Raw genomic sequence first — 20694 nt, 5'->3', positions numbered from 1 at the left:
GGGCATGGCTACCCACTCCAGTATTCTGGCATGGAGGATCCCATGGACAGAGGAGCCTGGTGGGCTACAGTCCACAGGGTCACAAAGAGTTGGACATGACTGAACAACTGAGCACAGCCAGGCACATAGTCCAGGTGGTCTAACAACACCTTCCTATCTAGGGGCCACATCCTCTAACAGCATCTATGTGGGGACAGTGGGCAGGGTGTAGATTTCCGGGATGGAGATGGGGTAGCCACCCCCAATTGCCCCCATCCAGCTCCAGGATAAACTGGAGGTCACGCCCCTCCCTGACCTCCCCCAACCCTGAACCTCTGTCAGCTACAGCAAAGGCACAGCTGAAATCTTACAGCAGAGGTTTTCCGGGTAGAGTCAACTGAGAGCTGCCCAAGGGTGACCGAATGGTGGAGAAACACGTTGGAGAAAAATGATCGAGATGAAGAGAAAATAATAAAATCCAGAAACGGCCACTTTTAAAATAACAAGGCAATTGTAAATGACAGCCTAGACTGAGCTTTAACCACACTGAACATTTTTTGTTCTGTGTCCACGTGAAACCAAAGTGACGGTCAGTTGCAAGTGTCAACTACATTAACAGCAAACAGGAGCAGGTGTGACCCTTCCTTTCGCTTCTAATGCTGGATTCCTGTTCCCATTGGTCAGGGCGACAACCCCAGGCACAGCTTGGGCTGCTGATTCAAACAACCGCACAAACAAAATGGAAACAGGTGAAGGTACTTGACTCGAGGGCGACACCGAAACACGTCCGCTTTCCCTCTCCTCTCTGATGAACTTTCCAACAGTTTCTCCTGTCCTCCTTCTAGAAGGAAGGAGAATTCTGACCCGCGCTTCTCTCTGAAGAATTTAGGAGGCTCTCAAGGTGACACTGACACAGTACAGCCTTTTCAACCCCACGGCAAATCCATTTTCCGAAAGAATCAACAGTCATTACACAAGGAGAGGAAGGAGGGCTTCTTCACCATTCTGTCAGTTTGGCCTCTTGTCCTTGAAGAAATAAAAGCCCACTCCGAAGAAATACTTCAGAAAAACCTCAGTTTAGGAAAAAGAAATCTCTTCTTCTCTTTTACCTTTTCATTTCGTTTTTGCTTTTGTAGTTGCCCGCATTGGTATCATTGTTTAAAAAAAAAAAAAGAAGGGTGGAAACAAGGTAATGGAGCACACGTCTGAGATACGGGCTAGACAAGAAATGCCACGAGGCTCAGTGAGAAAAGGCGCTCGTTTTCTCTGAACCTAGCTTTGTTTGTTACCAGCCTTTTCAGGTCGGGGCCCCACGAGAGTCCTCCTGCCGGGTGTCGCTTCCTCTTGGACCTCAAAGCCGAAAGGTTGGCGCTGGGGCTCAAAAGCCCCCGCTCCACACCCTCTCCCGGCAGGCTGCGCGCCTGGCTGGTTACGGGCCTCATGGCGGGTGGGCGGGGCCGGCGGAGATCTCGCGGGAGCGCTCAGCCCGGAAGCTGCAGGCTCGGGGGAGGGGCTCTGCACGTGGCGGGGCGCAGCCATGTTGAGGTGAGAGTTGCCACTGGGCTTCTGCCCTCAGAGCCCTCGGGTGCCGGTGCAGGAGGTCGTGTTGCCCCAGGAGCTCTGGTCTGAACGCAGGGTGCGAGATCTCTGCACACAGTCCCCTGTGAGCCAGTGACTCCAGACTAAGCACAAAGGGAGAGGAAAAAAAAAAAAGGTTGGACTTTCTTACCCCAATTCTAGTTTGATTTCCCTGGAATTGTAAATGGGCTTTGCTGGTCATACATGCAGAATCGTTGCAGCAAAAAGAAAAATGAGTGAGCAGCCTTTGGCACATACCAGCCAAACGGGTCTGTGACAGTTAAACAATCTTGCTTATTTTTTAACTGTTACTACTAACACACACTTGTAGCTGGACTTGTCCCTCACAAAGCTAATTACTCTCTGACTCCATGTAGATTATACTCTGCACCTGGTGTAGTTCTCCCCCTACATTTTCTTGTAGGATTCTGCAGCTCGAAAGGAAGAAGCTCACAGCCAATAACTTCCGGGACACCAGACCGGGTTACCTAGCCTCCTGACACCAGCTTTTGGCTGTAAAATTGCAACAACAACAACAAAAAAATGTATATACAAGAACTTCATGAGGACATAAAACCTCTCCCTATTCGCCAGGCAGGGCTACTCTGGTGGTGCCATGGTGAAGAATCTGCCTGCAATGAAAGTGATGTGCTGGTTTGATCCCTGGATCAGGAAGAGCCCCTGGAGGAGGACATGGCAACCCACTCCAGTACTCTTGCCAGGGAAATCCCATGGACAGAGGAGCCTGGTGGCCTGCAGACCATGGGGTCACAAAGAGACTCGACTTAGCAACTAAACTATAAGTTCCCCAAGGGAGGGGGCACAGTTCTTAAGGCAGTAGCCTGCTGTATATTCCCATTGCCCGGCAAAGAGAAAGTCACTCTATTTCTTCCAAACTCTGTCTCTCTATTTTTTTATCCGGCACCAGAGGACTTGGGTGGGGGGCAAGATTTTGGCAGCAGTATTTCATTATATTAACTGGTTGGATTGGCTGAAAAGTAGCGTTTTTAAACATCTTGTAGCTGGAGATGTTCCCGTCTCACTCGATACCTGTGACACCACACTGGAGGCGGGGGGGGGGGGGAAGACCGTGCCCTCCCGACAGCGAGAGGAGCTGCAGGCACAGGGCAGGAAGGCGCTGTTGTCCTGGACCCGCTTCATCTCTGCCCCTCCCTCCTGGGCGCAGAGCCGAGCCACACACAGGCGAGTTCTCTTCACGAAGCACCATCAGTGTGGCATTTGGCATTAGGGACACTCCTTTTCTGGCCTCGCCCATTTGCTGCACACAGTCCAGCTAAGGCAGGAAAAGCTGAGGACTCTGGAAACTGACCTGAGGGGCTCACAAAATGCCCATCTATGGCTTCCAAACAGAATATCCTTTACCATCAAAAGGAGGGGGTGGGGAACAGTTGATTCTGACTCCAGGCATATTCTAGCAATCATTTGAAAATATTCCTATAGATAATCAGAATACATACTCATGACATAACATGTATGTATCTTGGTCCAGACTTTAAGAGATATGCTATTTTGAATGTTGCTGATTCTATCCCTGGATTGGTAAGATCCCCTGGAGAAGGAAATACAACCCACTCAAGTATTCTTGCCTGGAGAATCTCATGGACAGAGGAGCCTGGTGGGCTACAGTCCATGGGGTTGCAAGAGAATCCAACATGACTGAGCAGGAGATTTTGAATGTTAACGTAATACGCCATCACCTAGATATATTTATTATGTGACATCCTGAGATGGTCAAGTCAGAAACCGAGGCACCAACCTCGTGTCTCTGCCCCACCTTTCTAGACCCCATCAAGCTCAGCACCAGATCAAATCCATCTTCTCTGCATTCTCTATCTGCACTCCGGGCTCGGGCCTCCATCACTCCTTGTCTCCATCACTGCTGTCTCCAGCAGCCTCGGACCTGCATTCCCCATTCCATTCCTCAGGGCTGGTTGTCATGCAGGGTTTGCCTGCCAGTGGGGGAGGAGGGGGTGCTGTCCTGTTATGGCTTTACTCTTCCTCTCCCAGATCATAAATCTAAGCACCAGGCTTTGCAGTCTCCCTAGAGGAATGGGCACACTTTCAAAACGTACCAGTCACTTGGTGTGTGCTACTAGTAGCCCTCCTCATGTCCGACTCTTTGTGACCCTGTGGACTGTGGCCCACCAGGCTCCTCTGTCCGTGGGATTTCCCAGGCAAGAATACTAGAATGAGTTGCCTTTTCCTTATCTAGGGGATCTTCCTGACCCAGGGATTGAACTTGCGTCTCCTGCATTGCAGGCAGATTCTTTACTGTTGAGCCATCAGGGAAACCCACTAGAAACCCTGCTACCCATCAAAGTGAATTTTCTAAGATGACCGCCTGGTGTTAGTCCTTTGCTGAAATCCTTTCTTTTCAAAGGCTCTGAGACCATTGCTCTAAGGGTAAAGTGAGTTAAGCCCATACTTCTTTTTAACGTGGATTTCAAAGCTGTGAATCACATTTGCCCAGCGCATCTCCTTGCTTTCGCTCTCTACAATTCGTGCCGCAGTCCTGTGATACCAACTGTAGGAACTCCACCCAGTGTCTGGCTCCAGGCTCAGGGCACAGTTCTTTCCCCCAAACCTGAACCTTGACAGCGCATCCATCAGTGCACTTACTGGATGGGCACAGTCCACAAGCTGAATTCATCTTGGAGCCCCTATTGTCTGGTAGGGACTTTGGTATCCTGGAAACATTAACAGTTGTCGAATTGCTTTAATAGGACATCAGAAGTTACCCATTCATTCTTAAGCTGATGTTCCCAAAACCTCACAGGTGCTGGGGTGGAGAGGGTTGACAAGAGAGGTAGCAGAATGGATTTTGAATATTCAAGCTCTGACACTTATATTAAAAATCTGTCAGTGAGAGGGAATGAGAAGCATCTTAGTTTCATGTACTCCACTGTGACTTTAAATGATTCCCTCGTCAAGGGAAAGCATGTGTGGAATTACTTAGGATGAGACGATTAAAAAAAAATGTCAACCATTAGTGAGAAGTTAATTTTGCTTTCAAATCCTTGGTTAACTTTTGAGTTGATTTTGATATGTTCATTTGTAGCTCTCTTTTATAGCAAAGCTTCCAAAGACTTATGAAAGGTGTGGCAATTATAAAAGAAAGAGTTCTATGAAAGAGTATGGTGGGAGGGCGACTTCTCTGGCAGTCCAGTGGTTAAGACATTGCCTTACAATGCAGGTGAGCAGGATTGATCCCTGGTCCAGGAACTAAGACCCCACATGCCTCGTGACTAAAAAGCAAGGTATAAAACAGAAGCAATATTATATTAACACCAAATTCAATAAAGACTTTTAAAATGGTCCACATCAAAAAAAGAATCGTTGTTAAAAAAAAAAAAACACGGGGGGCCTTGTGTGACACATGTGTGCACAGACACAGAGTAGATAAAGCTTCACAGTGAGGTCCTTTTGGTCGCCTAGATCTTATAGATCTTGACATCAGCATTACCTACGACCACACTGTAGGCATCCATATAATTAGAAACCATGTTCCACTCGTGCTTAAAGTTCCCCCATGGCTCCCCACCAGATCCTGAGCATGGCTTTCTGTGTCATTCATTATCCAGGTCTTTCCCACCTCTCCAATCACACAAAACACTATCCTTTGCTCTGTCATGAGAAGCTCCTTACAATCCCCAAACAGGCCATGGTCTTTCCCACATCCTTCTGTTCCCCAACCAGGCCCTTTCTCTGTGTCTCTGCCTGTCGGAAACACCTTTTGTCTTTCAAAATACCCCTCTGATATTATCCTTCCTGTAAAATCCCACCATAGTGAACATCTCTTAATTTTGTTTGCCCGACGATGTTATATGTCAGTTATATCTCAATAAAGCTGGAAAAGTTTTTAAATAAAATGTTTTATTTCCCAGATGGAGGTCCCTGTATTTCTCCATCCTACAGAGCCTGGGTCAGAGAGTTCAGTTCAGTCGCTCAGTTGTGTCCGACTCTTTGCGACCCCATGAATTACAGCACGCCAGCCCTCCCCATCCATCACCAACTCCCAGAGTTCACCCAAACTCATGTCCATCGAGTCAGTGATGCCATCCAGCCATCTCATCCTCTGTCGTCCCCTTCTCCTCCTGCCCCCAATCCCTCCCAGCATCAGAGTCTTTTCCAATGAGTCAACTCTTCGCATCAGATGGCCAAAGTACTGGAGTTTCATCTGTAGCATCAGTCCTTCCAATGAACACCCAGGACTGATCTCCTTTAGAATGGACTGGTTGGATCTCCTTGCAGTCCAAGGGACTCTCAAGAGTCTTCTCCAACACCACAGTTCAAAAGCATCAATTCTTCGGCGCTCAACTTTCTTCACAGTCCAACTTTCACATCCATACATGACCATTGGAAAAACCATAGCCTTGACTAGACTGATCTTTGTTGGCAAAGTAATGTCTCTTCTTTTGAATATGCCATCTAGGTCAGAGAGTAGCCCACCCAAATCCTCAGCTAAGTGATCTCAAACAGGGGACTTTTTTCCTTGGCTGTGCTGGGTCTTTGTTGCTGCACCACACGCTTCCTCTAGCTACAGCAATCGGAGGCTGCGCTCTGGCTGTGGTGTGCAGGTTTCTTAATGCGGTGGCTTCTCTTGCTGTGGAGCACAGGCTTTGGGGCACATGGGCTTCAGCAGTGGAGGCGTCACACTGGGGACTAACAGTCTAAAGTAACCAAGCGGACCTTCACACAGAGTGGCGTGGCAGTGCAGGGCAGAAAAGGGGCAGGCTCTCGAGCAAAAGCGTCCAGCTTTGTCACCAGGAATAAGGTGTCCAGGTTGTGCTGAGTCTCAGTTTGCCCATTACCAATGGGGATAATGATACTGGCCTAGCAGAGCTTTTGTTCAGATTATAAACGGCATGCACAAAGCACTTAGCCCAGGGTCTAAAGCATGGTAGTGTCTCCATAAATCCTAGGTTTCATGATTCTGACCTTTAAGGAAGGATTTCTGACAGTGCAATCTGTCTAGGTGGCTAGTAAAGATGTCAGTTCCTAGGCCCCATAACCAACCCACTGAGCCCACTGAACCAAAACTCAGGCCCCCAAATTGCATCTCAGCACACTTCCCAGGATATCCTTAAATCAGAATCACACATCTGAAAGTCCCTGAAATACAGTGGAGACCAAAGAAAATAAAAAGATAGAAGGGACACGAGTCTCGCTGCTGCTGTTGACGATCAGAACAATGATAATAACAAGAACAATATTAACAACAGCCATAACATCAACAAGAGTGAGAGTAATATCAGCTGATGCAAAACACCATTGCCAGGTTGTTCTAAATGCTTTACGTATATTAATTTTTTAATCCCCACTGTAAGGTCCGGAGTTGGAGTAGGCGAGTTTCAGAAAAAGAATAAGACTGGCACTCTACAGGAACAGATCATCTTTAATGAGGCGAGAAGGGGCAGCAGTCAAATTAGCGAGCTGCTGCACTTATCTAAGAAAAGAGTAAGTATATATAGGCATGTATGCAGAAAGCTACTGTCTTTAAACGGCTGGGGCAAGGACTTCTGGAGATCAGCCAGAGGCTGGGCCAGCTTGGAGCTGAGCGTAATCAACCTAATGTCTATTTTTTTCTTCGGGTGAGAAAGTTATTTGTTTTGCCTAGAATGGTGGGGAGGGCCTGGAGGGGAGTTTTAACTCCAGGCTACCTTGAGCCATGCAACTTTGCTTCACCCACAACAGCCCCACAAAATACGTCATGTAATCATTCCCACAGGCCAGATGAAGAAATTGAAGCTCAAAGGGATCAAGTAACATGGCCAGGATCACAAAGCAAGTCAATGGTGAAGCCACACGTCAAGCCCAGGCAGGCTGTCTGCAGAGGACAAGCTCTGAGCTGCTGTGCTCGGACGGGAAGACGTGTCCCGCACCGTCCAGATGCTGCCGGCAGCCCCCCAAGTCTGTCACTGTGACCACAGGCATCGCCCCCAAGTCTCTGCTTCCCATCTCACGGCACAGGCACAACTGCGCACCCATGTCTGGCCCAGTGTGTCTGCACCCGCCACTCCCGTGTGACCCTCCCGACTGCCAAGTGCTGTCTCTGCCCTCACCCACTCATCCTTGAGCCCAGAGTACAGCCTGTCATGGATAAGGAGGTTCTCAATACGTAGGTGCGGAATAATTGATCCCCCGGGTGAGCTCGGAACTCCACCTGCTGTTAGATCTTCAAACTGCAAGGATAAACGTTTGCAACTTAATTTTTCACTCAGGGAATTTCTCTCAAGTCACTTAGATAGATATCGTCTAATCTGTAAACCTAGATCTTCTCTTTCCCCAATAAGATCTTCAGAAGCTCTTCTTAACAATGAAGAATTAATAATGAATTAATAATGAATTGGACATTGTGTCCAATGTCCCCTTGGACACGGGGTCAGGATCAGTTGGTATTTATTGTATGCCTACTGTGTGCCAGGTGCTAAGTAGGCAGTATGATGAGTGCTTTTCAGAGGGCGCCACGTAGCAGGTGCTTGCTTAGTCAACATTTGACAGGCTCTGAGGGTCACACTGTGTGTGTGTGTGTGCGCGTGCACGCACACGCTTAGTCTTGTTCGACTCTGCAACCCTATGGACTGAACAGCCCACCGGCTCCTCTGGCCATGGGATTTCCCAGTCAAGGATGCTGTTCAGTTCAGTTCAGTCACTCAGTCGTGTCCGACCCTGAGGATACTGTAGTGGTTACCATTTCCAACTCCAGGGGATCTTCCCAACCCAGGGATGGAAACCACATCTCTTGGGTTTCCTACGCTGGCAAGTAGATTCTTTACCACTGCGCCACCTGCAGAGCCCAAGGTTCACATTAGGCCATCCCAGTGACTAGGAGATGAAACTGAGTCTGAGATGATTTGCAAGCCTACAGGACTCAGGGCCTCAGGCTGTCAGTTCAAAGTCCTTCCTCCCAGGTAAGGTAGAGACGGTTTAAAAGGGAACCCTCTTACACTGCTGGTGGGAATGCAAACTAGTACAGCCACTATGGAGAACAGTGTGGAGATTCCTTAAAAAACTGGAAATAGAACTGCCATATGACTCAGCAATCCCACTGCTGGGCACACACACAGAGGAAACCAAAATTGAAAGAGACACGTGTACCCAAATGTTCATCGAAGCACTGTTTATAATAGGCAGGACCTGGAAGCAACCTAGATGTCCACCAGCAGACGAATGGATAAGAAAGCTGTGGTACATATACACAATGGAGTATTACTCAGCCATTAAAAAGAATACATTTGAATCAGTTCTAATGAGGTGGATGGAACTGGAGCCTATTATACACAGTGAAGCCAGAAAGAAAAACACCAATACAGTATACTAACGCATATATATGGAATTTAGAAAGATGGTAACAATCACCCTGTATGTGAGACAGCAAAAGAGACACAGATGTATAGAACAGTCTTTTGGACTCTGTGGGAGAGGGAGAGGGTGGGATAATTTGGAAGAACAGCATTGAAACATGTATAATATATGTGAAATGAATCGCCAGTCCAGGTTTGATGCATGATACAGGATGCTCGGAGCTGGTGTACTGGGATGACCCAGAGGGATGGGATAGGGAGGGAAGTGGGAGGGGGATTCAGGATGGGGAACACGTGTATACCCTTGGCAGATTCATGTCAGTGTATGGCAAAACCAATACAATATTGTAAAGTAGTTAGCCTCCAATTAGAATAAATAAATTTAAAATTAAAAAAAAAGAAAAAAGTTTAATACAAGGGCCCTACAAGCTTTGGGTAAATCTTCTAACTACAGTGGTTTACATTTTCTTTCAGGCCTACGTAGCATGAAATATTTATTAACAGTACCTTAAATTTTTATAGTACTTACTATCTCTTGACTGGATTTCACATGAATTAATTTTAAAAGGGCAGTCTTTGAAAAAGGTGTCGAATGATTTATTCAAATGTTCTTTCCATATATCCTGTAGTGCCTTAGATTTACAGAAGTTTCAAATATAGGAAAAGCAGATATAAAATTTGACAGATAAAACACCAAAATAACATGTACTATAACATTTTATCATGACACAAATTCCTGGCTGATTCCTAGCAAATTCTGATAATGGATCAAAGAGATAACCCTAAGAATGGGAAAACGGTGGATTCTACCCACCCAAGTGTGGGCTGGACCTAGTGACTAACTTGTAATGAACAGAATACAACAGATGTGAAGAGCTCTTGCTTCTGAGGTTCGATTACAGAAGACTGAATCTGTCTTGCTTGTTCACTCTATGAAGCCATGTTGTGAAAAGCTCCTTGGAGAGGCCCACATGGCAAGCAGCCCAGGGAGGAAAACAGCCATGGAGTTACCGAAGCGTCCAGTCCAGCTACTCCTGAGGAAATATCCACGCCCCCAGACTGAGCCCAAGAGCACGTCCTTTCCAGTCAAGGTGTGAAATGAGGTCAGATTGAGGTGTCCCTGGGCTGGAAGGCTCTGCTAAGCCACACCTAGGTTCTCTATCCACAGAAACTGCTGCTGCTGCTAAGTCGCTTCAGTCATGTCGGACTCTGTGCAACCCCATAGATGGCAGCCCACCAGGCTCCCCCATCCCTGGGATTCTCCAGGCAAGAACACTGGAGTGGGTTGCCATTTCCTTCTCCAATGCATGAAAGGGAAAAGTGAAAGTGAAGTCGCTCAGTGGTGTCTGACCTTCAGCGACCCCATGGACTGCAGCCTACCAGGCTCCTCCGTCCATGGGATTGTCCAGACGAGAGTACTGGAGTGGGGTGCCATTGCCTTCTCCGCCACAGAAACTATGAGAGAATAAACGTGTGTGATTATAGCTACATGATTCATTATTGGGGGAAAGTGTCACACAGCAATAGCTAGCTAATACAGAATGGAAAGGATGCATGCAGTGAATGCCTCTGGGCCCACCCCATCCTGGGCCCACCTCGGACATGATCTGCAGCTGCAGGGAACAGTACCACAGGAGCTCAGGCGACCCTCTAGTGACAGAATCCCATCTGGAGAATACTCAGTATTCCTTCCTCCTGCCCCAGAGTCTGCCTCAATGCCACAGGCGTGCTTGGCAGGAAGAGCAAGGGATTTAATGGGCACAAAGTCACCTACACAGAAGAGAACCCAAGCAGGTAGATAAATTCCCAAACTTCCACACTTCAGAGGGACAGTTCTAGAAGGATTTCTACACACTTCTCAGAGGCTGCTGATGGGCCAATTGAGTTGCCATTACCCAGAGCAATAACCTTGCTAAAAAGTGCTTACGTGGCCCCTGCTTCCTTCTCTGGCTCACTTCCCATACTCTTTGTGTGCGTCCCATGATCACCTCTCAAATAAACCACCTACCTTCAAAGTCTTGTCTTAGGCTCTATTTGGGGGGAAACCCATAATAAGACCATGCTGACTGAGCTATCCACTGCGATAGCTTTTCAGTAGCAGGGGGCAGGGGAAAGGAGCTATGGGTCACGTTTGCGTTTTGTGTGTGTGCTGTCATATCCGACTCTTTGTGACCCATGGACTGTAGCCCGTCAGGTTCTTCTGTCCATGGGATTTTTTCCAGGCAAGATTACTTGAGTGGTTTGCTATTTCCTCATCCAGGGGACCTTCCCAACCCAGGGATAGAACCTGCATCTCCTCTGTCTCCTGCATTGCAGGTGGATTCTTTACCACTGAGCCATAAACCATGGGTCATGTTGAGGGGAAGGCAAAGGGTTTGGTTTGCTTAGAACAGTTTTCAAACTTTTCTGAAAGATTTGGATCATTTGTTATAATGTAGGTTCCAAGTCCCTTTTCCTAGAGAATCTGATTCCTAGAAAGAAGCCTAGGAATCTGAATTCTTAACTCACACATATCCCAATGGATTTTTTTTAGCAGTCAAATCCAGGGAACAGTGAGCTGGTGAACAATGGGCTTGGTGCCAAGGGAAGAAGGAAAAGAGCAAATCTGGCCAAAACCATGCTTATGAAGAACCTCAGAATCTTCCTTTAAAGACTGTTACTCAGCCATAAAAAGCAGTGCATTTGAGTCAGATGTAGTGAGGTGGATGTACCTGGAGCCTCTTACACAGAGTGAAGTAAGTTAGAAAGAGAAAAACAGATGTCATATATTAACACATATATATGGAATCTAGAAAAATGGTATTGATGAAGCTAGTAGAGAATGGACTTGTAAACATAGTGGGGAAAGGTGAGAGTGGGGCAAACTGAGAAGTTAGCCCTGACATGCACACACTCTCATGTCTGAGACAGAGTGGGGAGTTGCTAAGCACCACACAGAGCCCAGCCTGGTGCTCTGTGATGACCTAGAGGGGTGGGACGGGGCGGAGGGAGGCTCAGGACTGAAGGGATACATATATACACGTGTGTGTGTGTGTATAATTATATGTGTGTACATATATGTATAATTATGATATGTGTGTGCATATATGTATAATTATGCTATGTGTATGTGCATGTATGTATAATTATGATATGTGTACATATATGTATGATTATGATATGTGTATACACATGTATGTATAATTGTGGTATGTGTGTATATATGTGTATAATTATGATGCGTGTACATGTATGTATAATTATAATGTGTGTGATTATGATATGTGTGTACATGCATGTATAATTATGATATGTGTGCATATATGTATAATTATGATATGCGTGTACATATGTATAATTATGCTATGTGTATGTACATGTATGTATAATTATGATGTGTGTACATATGTGTATGATTATGATATGTGTATACACATGTATGTATAATTGTGGTGTGTGTGTATATGTATAATGATGTGTGTACATGTATGTATAATTATGATGTGTGTAATTATGATATGCGTGTACATGTTGTATAATTATGTGTGTACATGTATGTATAATTATGATGTGTGTGTGTACATATATGTATAATTATGATATGTGTTGTTGCATGGCAGAAACCAACACAAAATTGTAAAGCGATTTTCCACCAATTAAAAAATTAAATAAAACGTTTTTCAAAAAGACTGGAATGTATTCTGAGACTAATGGAGAGCCACTGAAGGTTTTTGAGCAGATAACTATGATGATTGAGTTATTGTGAAATTAGTTGGGAGCAACAAGACTTAAATGGATTTCCCGAGACAAGACTTTAGGTGAGATACACTGTGAGGAAGATGAGGGCAATAAAAAGGTATTGCAGGTATTTAGATGATGTGGAATAGAGATTCAATGCAGATAATTGAACAAAAAAGGAGAAATAGCTTTTTGTGAACTAAGCCTGAAATGTGAATTAAATAGGTTCACTTCACAACATATCCGTCTCTCAGCCGCCTGCAGACTGTGTTCGTAGGGCCTCTGTGCACTTTGTTAGGATTCTTGGCACGAAGTATTCATCTCTTTTTGGTAATTAATTACCCTTACATTACTCTCAAAGTTATGGAATTTTCTCAGGGGAAAACTCTACCATGTACTTAAGAAATGAATGATTATTTATGTAATTGGACTGCCTGGAAACATTTACATTTTTCCCTTATGATGATTAAAGCCTAATGCAAATAGTGTTTTTAACATAGGTTCCAAACATATTTTAATTTGTATAATTGGAAGTTTGACACTTACCTGAATGTTAGCTTGGAAGTGAAGCAGATTTTCTAATTAAATCGAAGAAGAAATTCATTACTGACTTAAAAGAAAATGTTATAACAAAAAGAAGGGAAGGAAATATACCAACATAGTCTTTTGGTTTGGGCTGCATTTTGCTTACATATTTGTTTGTCATTCGGGCAAAAGGATTAAGCAGTAACTATCATGATACGGTTACCCACATTCATAAGGCTGAGAAATTTTATTATTACTATTTTAGTAGCAAATACACTTCTCTCTGCTCCTCCCCTTCCCCTCTCCTCTTCCTTGTTATCCCTCCCACCTCTCATGAGCACTGTGAGTGCATGGCGCAAGAATACCCGATTCCCTGGTGGCTCTGACGGTAAAGAGTCTGTCTGCAATGCAGGAGACCTGCGATAGATCCCTGGGTTGGGAAAATCCCCGGAGAAGGAAACGGGCAACCTACCCCAGCATTATTGCCTGGAAAATCCCATGGACGGAGGAGCGTGATGGGCTATAGTCCATAGGGCGGTAGAGTCGGACACAACTGAGCGACTTCACTTTCAAGATGGAAGCTTTCTCTTTGTAACATACATCCCAAGTACAATGTAAGAATGTGGAGTGTGGAGTTAGCCCTGTTATCGTCCCAGCCATGGTATTTGCACGCTACGTGCCTGTGGGCAATCATAGTTAGCTCAACCTCAGGTTATCTGTAAAACCTAAAACGAAGCCACATGAATGAGACTCTTGGAAGAAAGTCTGATGCCTGATAAGAGTCCATATAACAGTGGTGGGTCTTTATTACCCCTCACCCTGTGCACGGAGGAGTCTAGCTGTGACGCAGGAGTGGTAGGTGCGGTGCTGGGCCACGTGGATCCCTCCCCGTACCTCTTAGGGCTGGCTCCTTCATAGATTCCTCTCCTCCTTCTTCAGGAATGAAGTCCCCAGTGTCAAGTATTCATTACATATATAGCCAAAGAAATGAAAGCGTGTTTATTTACTGTGAATAAGGAAATCTAGGTCTTGCATGAATCCCTAAACTTAATTGGCACTGAAATAGGTTGTGCTTCCTTCTTTCTCAGTTGAATCAGAAGATATTCTTCCCTCACTTAACTGATATAATGGATGAGTGAGGGGACACTAAAATTAAGCAGCATCTTACTTGTCCTTTCAAAGTGGTCTAATGGAGGGCGGTAGTGAGGAAGGAGAAAGATACTGCTGTTCAGATAGTCTAAATGTAGGGACAACAAAGTGCACAAAAATATTAGTTATATACGTCAGAAGGGTGACCCCTAGAAGGGATGGACTTGGGAAAGAGCTGGGAAGAAGCACTTCCTTTTGTCAAAGCTGGATTGTCTCCCATGAGAAAAAAGTCTCAAGAAAGTTGTTCAGCAGCTGAAGGTGCAAGTCCACCCCAAACTCCCTAACTACCCTTCCCGCTCCAACCTCCCACCAGCAACCATAAGCTCATTCTCTAAGTCTGTGAGTCTCTTCCTATTTTGTAAGTTCATCTGTATCATGTCTTTTTAGATTCCACATATAATGGAACTCTGCTCAATGTTATGTGGTAGCCTGGATGGGAGGGGGTCCTGGGGGAGAATGGATACATATGCATGTATGGCTTTGGAAACTATTACAACATTGTTAATCACTTATAACTCAATACAAAATAAAAAGTTAAAATAAAATAAATGCAGGGACAAAAGCTCAGAAGAAGGCATCCAAAGCTAAACCAAGATGTTCTTGCCCTAAGCTAAGCTAAGTCACTTCAGTCGTGTCCGGCTGTGTGCGACCCCATGGACAGCAGCCCACCAGGCTCCACCGTCCCTGGGATTCTCCAGGCAAGAACACTGGAGTGGGGTGCCATTTCCTTCTCCAATGCATGAAAGTGAAAAGTGAAAGTGAAGTCGCTCAGTCGTTTCCGACTCTTATCGACCCCATGGACTGCAGCCCACCAGGCTCCACCATCCCTGGGATTTTCCAGGCGAGAGCACTGGGGGTGCCATCGCCTGGGTCACCCAATTATCAACATATGAAGTCACATACTCTCAGCTTGTCTCTACAAGGTCAACTAGTCAGTCTGTTAACGCACTATTATTAAACCTTTGGTGGAATTAATGGATAAAGAAAGCAGAAGCATTTCAAAAGGAAGAAAGAAGCCAGAGAATTAAGAGAGAAACAGAGATATGACAACACTCAGGGAAAAGATCAGAACGGTTAGTTTTGGGTACAGCATGCTGGATGTAGTTAAAAAGAAAAGGCATTAAGCCAGGGGATTCAGGCAAGCATACGCCTGGCAACACAGCCAAAGAAACTGGTAAGAGAGGCTGCATGGTGTTGCTTACAGCCAGTGGAGAAGACACCTAACGCGGAAAGCACCCACACCACTCCCGGTGGCCTCAGCAACCAGAACTCCCCTTCACACAAATAACACAGAGTTTAGAAAAGATGTATGTAAGTAAAAGCCATCCTTCACAGGAACAATCAGCACCCTGTGGGAAACGGTCCAGAGAGGAACTTGGGAGATATGTGTGCAGAAGACAGAGAATGAAACCTTGGGAGCATAGACTTGGGTCGGCAATGCAAGTGATTGAATTAACCCCCCAAACCTAAGAATTTTTGTGTTGTGAATGCGTGTCGACTGGCTTCTAAAAATCCTTATAAAGTATTGGTAAATCACTGGCCACTGCTTTGTGGGAAAAAGTCTGAGGTCTCGGGAATACCAGGGCTTATTTATCTGGGGAAAAAATGGACGGAATAGCTATGAATACCCTCCCTGGCTTATTCTCCAACCAGGAACCGGGGTAGACGGCCAGAGGCATTCATAAGAACAGCGCAGAGAGACAGGATACAGGTTTGTTGTCTCTTCCCTAAAGCTAATCTGTCTGTCAAGTAATGCATAGTTTTCTCAGAAGGTGAGGCAACAGGGAGCGTAGACTTGAACATGGACTAGACCTGAAGAGTGAACAACACTGAGAGGAAGCACACTTAATGGCCGCCCTTGTGCACTCACAAAGGGAGGTGTGGAAAAGCCAGAGTGAAAACACACCAGTGCTTTCAGCCATGATGATAGTTATCAGACTGAATCCGGTGGTGAGGGAGAGGTAATGTGCCACTGTCACCTAGAAACGCAACCCAGAGACATCTGTGCTGCTGCTGTTTGCTGGCTTTGCAGGTCACTCCTTGCCCAGCTCTGTGCTGAACTCCTGTGCAATCTCATTTAGTCCTCGCTACAACATAGAGACTGTTAAAATAATCCCAGTTTTGCAGCTGAAAAAAAGTTGAGCTCAGGACGTTTTTACACCTTGGCTTCCCTGGTAGCTCAGATGGTAAAGAATCCGCCTGCACCTGGGTTCCATCCCTGGGCTGGGAAGATTCCCTGAAGGAGGGCATGACAGCCCACTCCAGTATTCTTGTCTGAAGAATCCCTCTGGACAGAGGAGCCTGGCGGGCTACAATCCACGGGGTTACAAAGAGTCAGACACGACTGAGTGACTAAGCACTGCACAGTCATAAAGGGATTGTCGATGGCAGCACTGTGGGAAAGTCACACCAATCTCAGTCCAAAGCTCATTCTCTTAGCTTCTCCCCTGCTCTTTGCTGCTGTTCAGTTGCCAAGGCGTGCCTGACTCTTTGTGACCCCATGGACTGCAACACGCCGGGCTCCTCCATCCTCCACTATCTCCCGGAGTTTGCTCAAATTCACAACTATTGAGTGGGTGATGCTATCTAACCATCTCATCCTGTGCCGCCCCCTTCTCCTTTTGCCTCCAATCTTTCCCAAAATTAACATCTTCACATAAGGTGTCCAGAGTATTGGAATGTCAGCTTTAGCATCAGTCCTTCCAATGAATATTCAGGGTTGATCAAACCAGTCAATCTTAAAGGAAATCAACCCTGAATATTCATTGGAAGGTCTGATGCTAAAGCTGATGCTCCAGTACAGCTTTGTGTTACTCCTTTCCTGATTTTGAGCCAGTCCATTGTTTCAAGTAAGGCTCTGTGACTTCTTGACCTGCATACAGGTTTCTCTCCTGCTATACCCCCTCCCAATTTAATCTTGCTAAATAAAAGCCTTAATGCAGTCTATAGTGAAAGTCTGAGATGCCCGTATCAGATTAATCTACCGTGAGTGATCCTGAAAGATTTAGGGGTATAATATTACAACATTCATGCTTCCCTGGTGGCTCAGTGGTAAAGGATCCACCTGCCAATGAGGTTCGATCCCTGGGTTTGTGACAACTCCCTGGAGAAGGAAATGGTAACCACTCCAGTATTCTTGCTGGGGAAACTTCACGGACAGAGGAGCCTAGCAGTCTATAGTCCATGAGGTCCCAAAAAGTTGGACACAATTTAGCAACTAAAGCAACAGCGACAGCACTCTAACATTCACACTCTACGAAACTACTTAGCTGGTGACACACGCAGTGGTTAGAGCGGCTTTGGAAAGAAAATCAAGGGAGAAGGAAGAAGCAGAGACACCAGATCATTTATCTAGGGGAGTGTGTTGATCTCTATGAGAACGTGAAAGAATCCCCTATGCTCACTACTATCACTTCCACAAAGTTTTCTCCTTTTGGAGACTTTCTGAAAACATAGATCTGTATTTTATTTTACAAGGAAGAAGAATAGTAGAGTCTTTGGTATAGAGATTAAAAAGAGGGCCTGCTGAAGGAACAGATACAGAAGTGCAGCGTCCACGAGGGAAGAGCAAAAGGAGGTTATTTTAAATTAGATTTTCTTTGAACGTAGAGCCCACCACCAAGAGAAACCACAGTCTGCTTCCAAGGTATAGTAATCGAAAGAAATCAAAGTTGTTTTCTTTTTCCCTTTTAAAAGCACACTTTGTTGACTTCTAGACAGCTTTATGAGATATGTGCCAAATGCAAAGTAGACACTGAACTGTGATGATTAATACAAGGGTCTAGGTTTCTCTCATAACAATGTGAACCATGGGGACTGCTTATTAGCTAAAAAAATATAAAGCACAATACTCACACAGGCTTTGATGTCATTAGGAAATAATGAGAAAGAGGAATAACAGTTTTATTGAAATAGAAACACCATATGTGTTACAGCAAAAAATGGCAATGTCAACTCATCTGTTTACCCACATTCTTTACCCAAATTCTCATTCCAATGACCAGAATCGTATAAAAATAGAAAGCACTCTGTTTCAGAACACTAGCCATAGGGTATCAGCCAACTATTTGCAAGATACTCTGCCATTGTAAATTAGACTGAATGTGTGGTCATAGAAGAAAGATACGGACCGTGAGTGGCCGCAACACATGAAAGAAAAGTCCTCCAAGTGGAAGGAGAAGGACAAGAATCCATATAGAGACATAACTGAGGGAAGTCAGGTGGCAGGAACCAGGGAAAGCAAAGCCATGTTGTTTGGGGGTGGAGGGGGTATGTTTTAACTTTCTTGGTGCAAAAGTCAAGAGTCCAGATCATGTTTTATATGGGCGGTATGGTCTTCCCTGGTGGATCAGATGGTAAAGAATCTGCCGGCAAGGCAGGAGACCCAGGTTTGATCCCTGGATGGGGAAAGATCCTTTGAAGAAGGGAATGGCAACCCATTCCAGTATTCTTGCTGGAGAATTCCATGCACAGAGGAGCCTGGTGGGCTACAATCCATGGGATTGCAATCAGACAGGACTAACTGATATGTACTTGGTTATGATACTTATATATATAGGAAAGAACAGGAAATATCTGAATAGAGAAACCCATAAATATACACAATAAGAGCACAGACAAAAATGCTAAAGTAAGTCCAAATAACTTATAAATAATAAATACGAAAAGAAACAGCCTTATCAAAAGACAAAAGATCTGAGATTGTAACAACAACAAAAAATTTAACCAAATGCTGATTACAGGAAATCAAATCTAAATCAAATCCCTTATGATTATACAGTGGAAGTGAGAAATAGATTTAAGGGCCTAGATCTGATAGAGTGCCTGATGAACTATGGAATGAGGTTCATGATATTGTATAGGAGACAGGGATCAAGACCATCCCCATGGAAAAGAAATGCAAAAAAGGCAAAATGGCTGTCTGGGGAGGCCTTACAAATAGCTGTGAAAAGAAGAGAAGCAAAAAGCAAAGGAGAAAAGGAAAGATATAAGCATCTGAATGCAGAGTTCCAAAGAATAGCAAGAAGAGATAAAAAAGCCTTCTTCACTGATCAATGCAAAGAAATAGAGGAAAACAACAGAATGGGAAAGACTAGAGATCTCTTCAAGAAAATTAGAGATACCAAGGGAATATTTCATGCAAAGATGGGCTCGATAAAGGACAGAAATGGTATGGACCTAACAGAAGCAGAAGATATTAAGAAGAGATGGCAAGAATACACAGAAGAACTGTACAAAAAAGATCTTCACGACCCAGATAATCACGATGGTGTGATCACTGACCTAGAGCCAGACACCCTGGAATGTGAAGTCAAGTGGACCTTAGAAAGCATCACTATGAACAAAGCTAGTGGAGGTGATGGAATTCCAGTTGAGCTATTCCAAATCCTGAAAGATGATGCTGTGAAAGTGCTGCATTCAATATGCCAGCAAATTTGGAAAATTCAGCAGTGGCCACAGGACTGGAAAAGGTCAGTTTTCATTCCAATCCCAAAGAAAGGCAATGCCAAAGAATGCTCAAACTACCACACAATTGCACTCATCTCACACGCTAGTAAAGTCATGCTCAAAATTCTCCAAGCCAGGCTTCAGCAATACGGGAACCGTGAACTTCCTGATGTTCAAGCTGGTTTTAGAAAAGGCAGAGGAACCAGAGATCAAATTGCCAACATCCACTGGATCATGGAAAAAGCAAGAGAGTTCCAGAAAAACATCTATTTCTGCTTTCTTGACTATGCCAAAGCCTTTGACTGTGTGGATCACAATAAACTGTGGAAAATTCTGAAAGAGATGGGAATACCAGACCACCTGACCTGTCTCTTGAGAAACCTGTATGCAGGTCAGGAAGCAACAGTTAGAACTGGACATGGAACAACAGACTGGTTCCAAATAGGAAAAGGAGTACGTCAAGGCTGTATATTGTCACCCTGCTTATTTAACGTATATGCAGAGCACATCATGAGAAACGCTGGACTGGAAGAAACACAAGCTGGAATCAAGATTTCCGGGAGAAATATCAATAACCTCATATATGCAGATGACACCACCCTTATGGCAGAAAGTGAAGAGGAACTAAAAAGCCTCTTGATGAAAGTGAAAGAGGACAGTGAAAAAGTGGCTTAAAGCTCAACATTCAGAAAATGAAGATCATGGCATCCGGTCCCATCACTTCATGGGAAATAGATGGGGAAACAGTGGAAACAGTGTCAGACTTTATTTTTTGGGGCTCCAAAATCACTGCAGATGGTGACTGCAGCCATGAAATTAAAAGACGCTTACTCCTTGGAAGGAAAGTTATGACCAACCTAGATAGCATATTAAGAAGCAGAGACGTTACTTTGCCAACAAAGGTCTGTCTAGTCAAGGCTACGGTTTTTCCTGTGGTCATGTATGGATGTGAGAGTTGGACTGTGAAGAAGGC

At 44.9% G+C, this 20694-nt stretch overlaps 1 long non-coding RNA gene across 4 annotated transcripts in view; it reads right to left on the bottom strand.

The window, feature by feature from the left end:
- The window catches only part of LOC139186629 (uncharacterized), a 158442-nt gene extending 157035 nt beyond the window's left edge, over positions 1–1407 (bottom strand). For all 4 annotated transcript variants that reach the window (XR_011570307.1, XR_011570305.1, XR_011570306.1 and 1 more), the window contains exon 1: positions 351–1407. This is a non-coding gene — a long non-coding RNA (uncharacterized lncRNA). The remainder of the gene's footprint in view (positions 1–350) is intronic.
- Positions 1408–20694: the final 19287 nt, after the last annotated feature.

The sequence above is a fragment of the Bos indicus genome, chromosome 13, assembly GCF_029378745.1.
Source record: "Bos indicus isolate NIAB-ARS_2022 breed Sahiwal x Tharparkar chromosome 13, NIAB-ARS_B.indTharparkar_mat_pri_1.0, whole genome shotgun sequence".
NCBI classification, from domain to species: Eukaryota; Metazoa; Chordata; class Mammalia; order Artiodactyla; family Bovidae; genus Bos; species Bos indicus.
This window is presented reverse-complemented; position numbering and strand designations above follow the sequence as displayed.